Source organism: Neltuma alba, unplaced genomic scaffold (assembly GCF_004799145.2).
Source record: "Neltuma alba isolate B1F8T4 unplaced genomic scaffold, ASM479914v2 tig00011783_pilon, whole genome shotgun sequence".
Taxonomy (NCBI): Eukaryota; Viridiplantae; Streptophyta; class Magnoliopsida; order Fabales; family Fabaceae; genus Neltuma; species Neltuma alba.
This window is the reverse complement of record NW_021636406.1, coordinates 398,562-409,297: the sequence shown is the minus strand read 5'-3', so window position 1 is coordinate 409,297 and position 10,736 is coordinate 398,562. Positions and strand designations below refer to the sequence as shown.

Here is a 10,736-nt window from a genome sequence, read left to right as displayed (position 1 = left end):
TAACAAAACTAAGATGGTGCAAATCAAATCCAAAAATTCACATGATATTGTTAATTACTCCTCGTCAATAATATTCATATTATTTAGCACATTTTTCTTAAGGGTTTTAGTGTGTTTTTAGACTAGCTATTTACAAACCTCAAATGTTTAAGAAAATGTGCACAATTAGGTTGATATTGAAATGTATATTTTATATAGTGCAAGCGACGCATCTTGGCTTTGCTCATCAATTAATTATATTGTTGTGTATCTTTCGATGAAGATTTCATCCAAGATTACGTCTTGATTAATACCATACACGTGGCAAACTGGCAATGATATATATATATATATATATATATATATAGTCCTTAGTATTAGGATGGTCAGACAAATATAGTGCCTTACATTCTTATATAATTCATTATAATTATTTTGCTTTATTATGATTATACTTACTAGCCAAGTTAGGTCATACTTTAGTAAAGTAATGGATGATGTATTTGTGAGATTTATATAGTAACTTCCCCTCATAATATGTGAACAAGTTTAGGTGATCATCTTAAAAATGAGCACCTAAAATCTATCCTATCTAGACCATTCAGATGAGATCTAAATAGTTCATATTTAATTTTTTTATTTTTTGAATAGTTATTTTAATGAGTATAGAATCTAAAATAAAAATAATCAACTATTAATTTTTTTAAAAATAGTTTTTATTACATAAAGTTAATTAATTAAAAAGATTAAATCTAAACCATTCAGATCAGATCTTAATGACCCAAAAGAGATGAGTTTTAAAGATGAGCACTTAAACTAGTCTCACAATATGTGTTAATTTTACGCCATTTGTTATCAATCATTTTATTTGATTTTTGATTGTTTAATCGTGTCTTTGAGTCCACTTAATTTCATGAATCCCGACAAGGATTCTTAAGCAAATATTATTTTTTGGGGGTTCGAGGGCTTACTTTCTTAGTTCCTTAGGACAAATTGGCCGACATAGTTTTCCTTAAATCAATTAAACTAGACTAGAAACTAATTGATCAGTCACAAAATTGATCCAATTCAATTCTTAAAGTAGTGGTTATTCTAGGGAATATAATATCAGCGTTTTCCCTCAAAGAAAGGATAAGATGCTTTATCTCTTTTCTTTGATGTCTTGGAAAAAAGCATATATAAGGCATATCTTTAGTTTCTGATTTGATTAAGTTCTAATTAACAAGTCATCAGGGAGTTGATGCATACATATATATATTTATATATATATATGACAATATTTAAATGATGGAATGAGTAAGATCTTGGAGTCATATTCTTGAATAAATAAATGGTTGAAATTGTAAATAAAGAAATCGTAGGATGCTTTTCTTAATTACGAGAATAAAAGATCGAACTAAATCACTTAGTCTTTATATATTCTATATGTTGAAAGAGCTGGTTGGTGGACAGTTTCTCCTAAGCGTATCTATGTTGACATCTTTAAACTTGTTGCTTCAATTCAAGGCTACGTACGTTGTACTCCTCCGCTTCTTAATGGAAGACCAAATTGGGGAGATGTTAGTCGATCTATTTTACATATTTTTCAATTTTTTTATTAAATTAATTCTATTAATATTTTTTTCAATAATGATCAAGTAGGAGAGGAAGTGAGAGAATTAAAAAATATGTATAGGGTATTTTAAAAAAAACTTATCATATTAAATAATTTAACTGATATCTTTAATCTACTTAAATTAATTAATTAGATCTTACATTAAGGATTAGAAGGGTACATAATTAACATTTATTGACTCTTCTCTCTTTCTTAATTTCATCATTTTATTGGCTCAATTCTTGGTTCCCAAATCTCAACATGGGCTGACAATCTCGGGTCCCTCCCCCGCCCCCCAAACTCATAATTCTATTAATTAGCTGTGCAGTCCCTATTATTATTTTTTAATTATGGACAATTTCTTAAGAAAATTAATGGGACACACACACAGCTGTGGCAAGCAAAAGAAAGTGTGGTTGCTCAAGAACATCACAACGTTGAAGTTGTTATTGCTAAGTTAGATGAAGTTAAATAATCTACGTACAACACTAATCAAATGCTGAAAAAAATTGTATATACTTCTGAATTACTATGATAAACAACAACTAATTGGAAAAATTGGGGAAATTCTCATTGAAAATTTTATTTATTGGTGTGGAGGACCTAAATCAGAGTATCGGTACTTTCTTTATATAAAAATTTACCTAAATCAGAGTATCGGTACTTTCTTTATATAATAATTTATCACATTCTTCTCACCAACAAAATTTTTAACTGGGGACTGTTTTTCAGTTTTCCTAAAATAATTATTGTTAAATAAGGATAGAGAAAATATAATATAAAAATATCAAATTTTATCAAGGATTTACACTGATATGGATCAAGCCAGATAGGAATATACCAGTTAAAGTGAGATAGATCGAGAAAACTGCGAATAATTGGTGGTAGAATTTTATTGTCCCCTATGATAATAATTCAAATCAGTCTAGACCCCTCATAAATCCTCCAATTAAAGTGAAGTACGTGTAGATCCAGAAAACTGAGCACTCTAAACCAAAAAAAAAAAAAAATCTTGAAAGAGGTTTAAAGCTTGGTTCAGATTTTGTTTTTTTCAATTGTTAAAAGATTAACGTGACACATTGTGAGCTTTTTGAATTAATCTAGATGCTCAATATTAAGAGAAGAACCGCTTCCGAGTCTGCTCAGCTAGACAACTATGAATTATGGGGAAAGAACTACCCTAATTAATCAAACTCAACAATCCTCAAATTGAAACCGATAGAACAAAAATCAAACACTAATAATGCAAAGGCCAATTTCATTTTCAAGAAGCAAAGGTTTATACGTAGGCAGTACGTTCAAGATAGTGGTGGAGTCAAATATGATGAACAAATTATTAAAAGCAATGGGGTTATAGTGGGGATGGACGGGCGTCTCCATCAGGGATCTTTAACTCATCAGTTGACACAAAAGTGAGAAGAAGAAAAAAGTACATTAAAATGGTCACTACCTCACTCGAAACACGCAATGTCTCTTCCTAAAGCATCACTTCTCATCACTCTCATGTGTTACTTTGGTGGTTCCATATAAATATATATATATATATATATATTCATTCATCTGTTTACGTCACAATATATAGGTATAAAACTGATATATAACTCATGCACATGTACGCATATATATGGATTGACACAGGCAGCCCCCAGGACACTCTCTCATGTGACTTGTCTCTGTCCTTTCTCAGAACATCCATCCATCCTTTACTTTTCTATCACTCCCCCAGCACCTTTCTTTTCAATCACCATTCTTTATATATTCATCTCATTATCTTCAATTTTTTCCTTGTCCATCATATATACACATATTTGTACTTTAATTACTCTTTTGGTTCTTAATATAAGACCTATTTAACTAATTTGATTAGATTAAGAAAGTTAGGAAGTTAGTTAATTATAAGAAAAGTGACACATTTTTCCTAAAACGCTATAATCATCTTTCTTAATATCTTATCTCTCTTTTCTACTTGATTATGATTGAGGGGTATCTATAAGGGTGATTTAGAGAAAATTGATAAATATGAGAAATTGGTCTTATATTTAGGACCAAAATCAACTCAAGAATTGAGTCCTATATTAAGGATCAGAGGAGTATGTTCTATTCGTCCATTTTAAATAGTACTACTATATTGAACCCAAGTTTACCATCCATATCTCATAAAGATGTGTATTCAAGTCATGCTGATGATCATCACTAAAATTTTAGTTATTGTTCTATTGTGTTGGATTTAAAACTTAACCGTCCATATTAAATTTGAACAGTTAGAATTTAATGAGTATCACGTACATTAGTTTTGGTGCTCATTGCAGTGTGATACTAAACGTCTCTCTTAAAAAAAAAAATTTCCTTTGTAAGTTTTTTTTTATAGTTGCGTTATTAATTTATTCTATTAGGTGAAAGATGATGGAAAAAAAGGTTTCTTTTAAGATATTGAGTATAAAATAAACATAATTTTCATTAGGCCTTGCTACATAGATATAGGTTGGAAATCGAATTTCTAACAATTTACATCAACCAGAGTTGCTACAAAATCTACTACTTACTAATTTAATTTGGAATTACTAATTACGAGTAATTATATGGACGATTGGTGGCGCACACAATTTATTATAAACTATGATTTTTCGTCACAAAATCTCTCAAGAATGTGAAAATGTTACGTTATCAAAAGCAAGAAAGAAGACAAACGCAAATAATTGCAGAATTCCCGGACAATCAACGACAAATACCAATAACAATAATAAAATCAAAAGCTAACCAAACAAAATATATTTTCTCCCTTCTCTGCAAAATGAAGCATCCTTCAAGAACTTCAATTCCAATTCCCTTGTCTCCAGCAGCATCATAACCCAATTCTCAAACCTTCTTTCTTTGTCACTTCACCTTAATATATCAGACCCTCCATATATATTATATATATATATTTTACAGTTCAGATTCAACCTTCTTCCCTGTTTTCCTCTGTTTGTCCCCCTTGTGCTGGACTTTGGTCCCTTCCATCTTCAGCATCGTCTTGAAATTTAGATCGACTATACGCCGTCAATAGGGGCAAATGATAGCTTTCGAATTTCGCACCTACCAGACAAAATCTTCCTTCTTTCCCAAAAATCTTGCAATATTCGGATCTCCATGATTCAAATACCTGCACTATTTTTCAGCATTCAATCCGATTTCTTCTCATCTATCTCCATGCAAGCATTAGCATGCTACCTTTTTCAGTGAACCAACCAAACATTCTCAAGTAGATCCAAATTTATTAAAATTAAATAGATCAAAGTTAATCGTCAACAAAAATATACATTAAGCATGTCAGATTCAGGAAGTCAGTTCTCTTTGAAAAATTTGTATCCGACATACTTGTATATCTCTTGGTGATTAATTTGATCTATTTATTTTTTTCTGTAAACTTGATACACCTAAAAATTTTACGGGAAGTTATGGTGATGAAGATTGCGAGAGCGACCATTAATTTGAGCAGCGTCTACAAGCCCAGAAGAATGTAGTAGACCAGAGTAATTGGCAGTGCTATTAGCATTCCAAATATAACCCTGCACATTGATTTTAGGATTATTTAAAAACAAAGTCAATTAATGGAGTGAAATTAAAAATAAAAATGTTGATAATATATAAGAAGATTGGATTCCTTACGCTGTGCTGAGAATGGCTGGATGGACGTTGTACTCTTTGGCAAACACAAAGGGAACAATACCTTGTGGAAGTGCAGCCTATATATATTTTCCACCATTAAATTAAACATCCGTGAATCATCATTATATATTCATTTAATGCTGAGAGAATAAAAATTATTAAAGGCAAGTTAACTATAAAAAGGGTTTCAAGCATCTAACTCTTTTTTTACAGCAAACATTAAATCCTAAACCGAAAACGTTTATTGTAAAATTTTGTCCCAACTGAGAAAGAAGTAAATCAATGATAATTAATTAATTACCTGAACAATAGCTACACGGAGGAGATCACCACGGAGGCCGATGGCGATGGAGGCCGCTGCCATTACTGCCGGGCCAGTGAGGAAGCGGATAGCCATGGCAAAGGCAGCAACGGAGTTCCCACATGCAATGATTTTTGGTTGAAGAGCCATGAACAGACCTATACATGACTCAAACCCATTAAACAAATTCACAGCATATTATATATATTTTCAGAAAAAAGAAATAGAGATTCAAATTATTGCTTTACTTTAGGAGCGATGTGTGAACAAAATATCATTCTGTTAAGAAATTTCACAGAAGGGGACCAAGGACTTTTATTATTTTGCATCGCTTTCATATCTTTAATTGTAGGGAACACTGAAAATGAAATAATCTGGATTGTGGTGTGAGGCAAGGCAACAGGGAATGAAAACGAAAATGAAGGAAGGACCGGAGGAATATACTTGGGGGAAGGGGACGTTGAATAATTTGCTTAAAATTTGGGGTAGAAAAGGGAAAGTGACCAAACCGATGTCGTTTAATGCAGAAAAGGAAGTGAAAATGTCGTTTATTACGGACAGATATCAAGTTGGCGAAACGGCAGCCACTCACCCAAACTGAACATAGCCATTCCAAGACCGGCATCCGACAGGATTGAGATTGACTTCTCTATTATTTTCGGCATCTCCACATGCCACCTGCTTTTCACGATTCATCGTCACCATCAATCCAATATTACTATTGGTTTCATATCTCTAAACTTCATTCAAATTCCTATTTAATCTTAATCAGTTCATCCACCATTAACATCATGTCTGATTTAATTAAGGCCGGTTCACGGTTTAAATTCAGGTAGACTTTTTTTTTTTTTTTGAAAAAATGTATTCAGTTCTTTACCCAAAAAAAGAATAATACATAAGCGGCATTTATGGGCAAACAGATTATGTGGTGCTGAATTAAAAAGATTCGCATACTACTGTTCCTGCTTTTTTTTTTTAAATTAAAAAAACTTACCAGGAGTAGCTGGAAAAGTTTTCTTTTTTTATTGTTAAAAGAACATATGAATATGACTTGCGAATTATTCTTTTGAGGTGAACAAAAATAATTTTCTAAATGATTGGTGTTCAAACCTATATATTATTGTTTTAGTAAAATTAATGTGATTATTAATTCCATCAATAAATAATTTAATTTCTTTTTTGGGGAGTTTTGATGGATGAATGGAGTAAATTACCTGAAGGCAACGAGGGACCAGATCACGCCAAGGAGGCTGGAGTAAGTGTTGGGGTTGCGGATAAGCTTCCGCCACACCATGATCAGTATGAGACGCGTGATCACACTCGCCGGCGGCATTTGTTTTCCGATGCCGGCTCCATCGCTCCGCCGCCATTCGGTTGCAGCTCCGCTGTTGAACCCGATCCCAGCTTGTTCAGTCCGGTTGGAACCCTCTTTCTCTTCTTCCCTGCTGCTGCTGCTGCTGCTTCTGCTTCTTCTCCTCCCTTCCCCACTAACTTCAACTCTTCCCCTCCAAACTCTGCATCTGGAATATCTTCAATTGAACCAATAATAATAAGCACAATTAGCGAATCTCGCGACCATAAATTTTGGCGACTTAAATGTATATATGTATGAATCTGCTCAATACTCTGTACCCAGCAATCTGCTGCGTATTTAGTACCTTTGTTTAATTCCCCATTTTGATGAGGGTGACGTTCATCAGCCACCAGCATCCGAATTTCTTTGGCCCCCTGATCGGAGCGTCCAGATTGATCCTCGGAGCCACCGCCAAACACTTGCAGCCCGGCACCGCTCCCGCCGCGTTCTGAGACGGGGGAAGCGCTTGAGCTCCACACAAACATGTGAAGCTCTTTAGCATCATGACTTGATTTGGCACTGTTCGGAGCAGGAGCTTGATTTTGTTGTTTGAGACTTCTGGAGCTTAAGTTGGATGATGAGAATTCTGGATTTGGAGCTGGGTACGAAGATGGCTGTTGTACAGGATAAAATCCCATCCGAGGACAGTTCGTGGCCTGAGCTGCCATTGGAACTGTGCAGTTTTCTTCAAAGTTCGATGGTCTCGATGGTTGAACAGAGTGTAGCTCTGTCGAGCCATTAAAGTTTGAATGTCTTGGTCCCGTCGGGTGCCCCATCATTGAGTAGAAATCTGCGTGATTGAAATTGGACCCTCTCGGCGTCGGATTCCGCGAAGAGCTCAGGCTGTAAATCTCAGCACCGGTGAGGTTCGACGGTCGGGGAGTCATCATGAACGACCTCCTCGACGCGTTGGACTTTCTCACCGTCACGTGAAGCTTCCCGTCGTCTCCGAGTGCTGCGTCAGTCTCGAGGAAGTCACGGCCGTCGAGCGAGACCACATCAGAGTCGACCTTGAAGGACACGATGGACGCCGCAGTCTCCGGGAACTGCTCCATGATCAGCAGCTTGGCGCCGCGATACTCAAAGAGAAACAGCAAGAGCGTGTACCAGATGATGCACTGCAATACCACCACCTGAATCATGAGGCTGCCGGAGTAATCTCCGTACATGGCGATCAGTAGTGGAATCCCCATCACAAGAGTGTTGGGCAATGTGGATAGCGAGAAAATAGTGATCATCCAATCGAGACTTCCGGTCTTGGTGAAGTTTGTCCAGATACCTAGCGCGACCAGCATGATGACCTTCTGAAGTGTATCGGCGGCGATGAAGCGCATATTCATCTCGTACGGATTGTTGATTGAGATGAAATGGAATGAGAGAAGAGGGACCGCAAAGACCGCCACGAACCGGTTGATGCCGGAGCACTGGTCCGGCGAGAATATCTTCCACCATCGGACGGAGCCGTAGGCTAGAATCATGGCCACATACAGGGGCACCATGGCCGAAAGAACAGTGTACAGATCTTTCCAAGTAATCATTTTCCTAATTTACACAGTAACAACGCTAAAAATCGAAAAGTTATTCAACAAAGGAGATAGGTATACATATATGTGTGAGAGTATTAAGCTCTGGTTGAGGCTCAGGTCTGATGGCGGTGAGGGAGTGGCATGAGAGATAAAATAGGAAAGAGAAGCGAGGGTAAAATCGGAAGAAATAGAAATGAAACCGTTACATAACTAACTGAAGAAGGAGACTCTCTCACACATACACAAACACTTGTGCCTAGCTAGACTCCACTGCTGTGTTTCTTCTCCTGGTATTGGAAAGGAAGGGCTTTAGTGAGAGAAGGTGAGGGGTTAAGAGAGAGAAGAGAGTGGAATTTACGAAGTTGTAACTTTTGAAGAGTATATATAGGCCACATGCTTGAGTGAACATAGTAGTGGTTATATCCCTTTTTTTTTTAATTTTAGATTAAACTAAATTTGATTTACCCTTGCAAATAAAAAAATTTGCTTCGTTTTACTAGAAAAAATATATTTGTTTCCTTCTAAATTTAAAAACAAATTTCAGGAATTACTATTAAAGTAAAATATTCTAACCACCCTTCTGTTTTGTCCTAATTATACGGACATTTCTTTTATTTTAATAACATACATTTTAGTTTAAACCATTAACCCTTAAGAAATATTCTGAAAAGATTTTTTACGTATATTTTTTAATTAAAAAATATTAGAATAAAGCTTGTTTCCTACTTTACCCCTCATTATATTAAATATGTAGTTTATCTTTTAATATTAATGTTTATTAATAATCTATTTAATATTTTACTAAATTTAATAAATTAAGACATAACTTTATAATTTTATTGAAAATGCATATATACAATTACAAAACATTTTTTACTAATATATATTTAAAAAAATTACATCACGAGTAAGTTTAAATAAATAAACAAGATCTATTGTAAAATAAAAATTTGCATTTATAAAATTAATAAAATTTATAATATGGTAATCAATTCAGTAGTATAACAAAAAATATTAAAATATTTATTAAAATTATTTTTTAATTTCAAATAAAGATGTATAATATGTTATTAAATGATAATTATTAAGTAATATTTGTATTAAGAAGGGGTAATTTAGTCAAAATAATGGATCAATCATATGATTTAACGGTCAACTAAGGAATAGGTAGATGGGAGTTGAATCTCAAAACTAAAAAAGAGGTTTGTACAATATATATTTTGATTTTAAGCGAAGTTCGTATAAGTTTCTAAAATAAAAGGGAGGTCTTTGTAACTTAGGTTAAAGAGAGGGGAGTTGATGTATTTTACTCTTACTATTATTATGTATATAGATGGATGGAGCATTGATAAATATATTAATTGATGATTGGACCATCAAAAATTACTTTTTGGTAATAATATTAACACCTTTATCAACTGAATTTTTTTGAACAGTAACTGAATATTCAAAAGCACGATTTTGTGCACACCAATATTACACTATTTTTTGCCAAAATAAATATTACATCGTATAATTAATATAAGAACTAGTTTGGCGAGTAGTGGATTTAGCCTAAACTATAAAATCTCAATTCCCTGTATCTATCAAATTTCTTTTTTCTTAAATTATTCATGTTGGTTGTTAGGAGTCCCAACTAAAAAGCAGTTCTAATGCATATGATTAAATATGATACTTCTCCGGTCATAAATATAAGACTACAAAATGGGTCTTATATTTATGACCGGAGTAGTAGTTTATAAAAGTTAACATACATTTATTACAATTAATCAACATAACTAATTTTTTAATCATTCTAATTTAATCATCTAGCTCGACCGGAGGTATCAAACTTTAAGCAAGTTGAAATATATCATGTAAGTCAAGATAAAACTTCTATCACATACTTACTTTATGTATCATAAAATCATTTGTAAAACCATGATTTTCATCCAAACACCCCAACAATCAAACCAACAAGTATTTGTTTCAGACAAACAAACAATAAATACAAGTGGCACCAAAGTGCTATTTGTAATTATACTACCTCTCATACTTAATATAAAAGTTACTTAACTAATTTGAGTATATTAAAAAAATTAGTTAATTTAATTATTTGTAATAAATTATATGAGTAGATTTTCCTAGCTAAAATATCATTTTTAATCATAACTATTATTGGATGACAACCCCATGGGAATACTTTAAAAAATAACTTACAAATTTGGTAAACAAATTAAAATAAATTGAGGTATTATATTTAAGCTCAAATTAATCTCTAACTAGTTCTTATATCAGTACCCGAGTGTAGAGCATAGTAACTTATTTTGAGTGATTGGCGATGGAATGAACTGC

At 33.5% G+C, this 10,736-nt stretch overlaps 1 pseudogene; it reads right to left on the bottom strand.

The window, feature by feature from the left end:
- Positions 1 to 4,176: 4,176 nt before the first annotated feature.
- On the bottom strand, positions 4,177 to 8,767 carry LOC114717945 (auxin efflux carrier component 4-like; annotated as a pseudogene).
- Between the last annotated feature and the right edge of the window lie 1,969 nt (positions 8,768 to 10,736).